Genomic DNA, 2286 nt, shown 5'->3' with positions numbered 1-2286 from the left:
ATACAACACGTTTTCCACTAAAAAAAAAAAAGATTACCCAAAGACGGGGTGTTTCTATTTGAAGATTAAATAAAGATCTGGGTCGCATGAGGTGTTATCAGGTGTTTAGTGGCAAGAATTCAGTTAATTGGGGATAATACTGCAAGCTATGTGTCCTTTTATGAAGATTCACAGCCCACATTAGAATACTAAAGGCTCTAGTTCTGCCTTAAAGTATTAGATCTTGTTTTCCACAGCATTTCTCAAATTGATTTAACCATAGAAACTTTCCCCATAATGTTTGTACTTTGAGAAACGTTGAGTAAAACCAAACCTTACCTTTTTTGGGGTGGGGGGTACTGGGGTTCCTGGAAGCCCTTCTACCTCTAGGCTACACTCCCAGACCTATTTTTACATTTTTATTTGGAAACAGGGTCTCCTAAGCCAGCGCGCGCGGCTGGCTTCGAACCTGCGCGATCCTCCTGTCTCTGCCTCCCAAGTGCGGGGATTACAAGCGTGCGCCACCACGCCCGGCAATCTTACTCCATTTCTTTGTTAGTTTTGGGTTTGAATTGCTTTTATTTTTCTAGTTTATCAAGAAATAAAGTTAGATTATTGAGTAGCTCTTCTCTTAAAATTTTTTTTTAGGCTTTTATCCGTGTATCATCATTAAAGTAGATAAAAACTGTCCCACTGGAAAGAAAAAAATTGTGAATCACATATGTATGCTTGGAACATATAAATAACTTTCATAAATCAATAATAATAACAACAGATAATCCAACTAAACACTAGGCCTAGTCAGGCATGGTGGTGCATGCCTATAATCCCAGTACTTGGAAGGCTGAAACAGGAGGATCACAGGTTTGAGGTCAACCTCAGCAAATAGCCAGGGTCTCAGCAACTTAGTGATATTCTATTTCAAAATAAAATAGGGTAGGGGTGTAGCTCAGAGGTAGAATACCCCTCGTTTCAATTCTCATTACCAAAAAAAAAAAAAATCCTTGGCAAAGGATTTGAATAGATATTTCTCCAATGTCAATATAAACAGACCATATAAACGCTCATCATTATCAGCCATTGGGAAATGCATATCAAAGTCACAACGGAGCATCACACACACTAAGATGACTACTGTTTGTTTAATTAATTAATTAATTAATTAATTTGCAGTACTGGGGGTGGAACCCAGGGGCATTCTACCTCTGAGCGACACTCCCAGCCCTATTTTTTATTCTTTATTTTGAAACAGGATCTCACTGAGTTGCAGAGGGCCTCACTCAGTAGAGTGGTAGAGCCCCCCTAGGTTCAATCCCCACTACCCCCCCCCCCACACACACACACATTATCAAGTGTTGGTGAAGATGTCAAGAAGCAGGAACTTCTACCAGTGCCAGGTAAAATGTAAACTTCGTACAGAGACTCTGGAAAATACTTTGGTGTTTTATCTCTAACTGACTCAACAAGGGGGATATTTATTATCTCATTTAGCAAGAAATCCAGAAGTAACACCAGAGCTGACTGGTTCACTGACTCCACACCATCACAGACACCAGTCCATCCTGTCTCTTCACTCTGCTGACGTCAGTTTATGGTTTACATCTGGACTGTCCCCCCTAACCTCAGGGCAGCAATGTTCCGAGGTGAAACCATTAAATTATAGCTCTCTAACGTCCCCTGTGGATTGATCGTTTGACGGGTTAATAAACTGCATGGACGTACTGGTGGTAACTGTAGCGAGGTAGAAGAACTAGGGTGCTGGGCCCATGGCTCTGGGGACCATATCTGTCTGGCCCTTGGTCTCTCCTGCTCTGCAATCAGCGTGTTATTTTTGTCTTAAGACTCTAATAGTTAAAAGAAAAATGGTCACTCCATCTTCAGGTCACACAGCCAGTTAGGCAACATCCGGTAGAGATGGTGTTATGTCTCTTTCCCCGTCTCTGTTTAAGAACAAGAGAACCTTTCCCAGGAATTCCTTCAGCAGACCCCTCCTCAGGTCTCTCTGGCAGCCCAGGGTCCTGTGACTACTCTTTTCTTGTGCCAGGCAGTTAAGAGGCTCCGATTCCCTCTGCCCACGATAAGTTTAAGAGTATGTCTCTGAGATGGTACTAGTGCCACCTCCCTGATGGATGAAAAGCCATACAGAATTCTGTAAGAAAAACTAGGAGTGCGAAATGGATGTTGAGTAGGCAGCCAATATCACCTTCTCCTGTTCCCAGTGAGACATGGCGTGGATTCCTTGTGAGTAATTAAACCACTTCATAGAACTGTCATATCTTTTTCTTTTTTTTTTTACTTTCTGTCATA

The sequence above is a fragment of the Muscardinus avellanarius genome (assembly GCF_963383645.1).
Source record: "Muscardinus avellanarius genome assembly, chromosome: 12".
Lineage (NCBI taxonomy): Eukaryota > Metazoa > Chordata > Mammalia > Rodentia > Gliridae > Muscardinus > Muscardinus avellanarius.
This window is presented reverse-complemented; position numbering follows the sequence as displayed.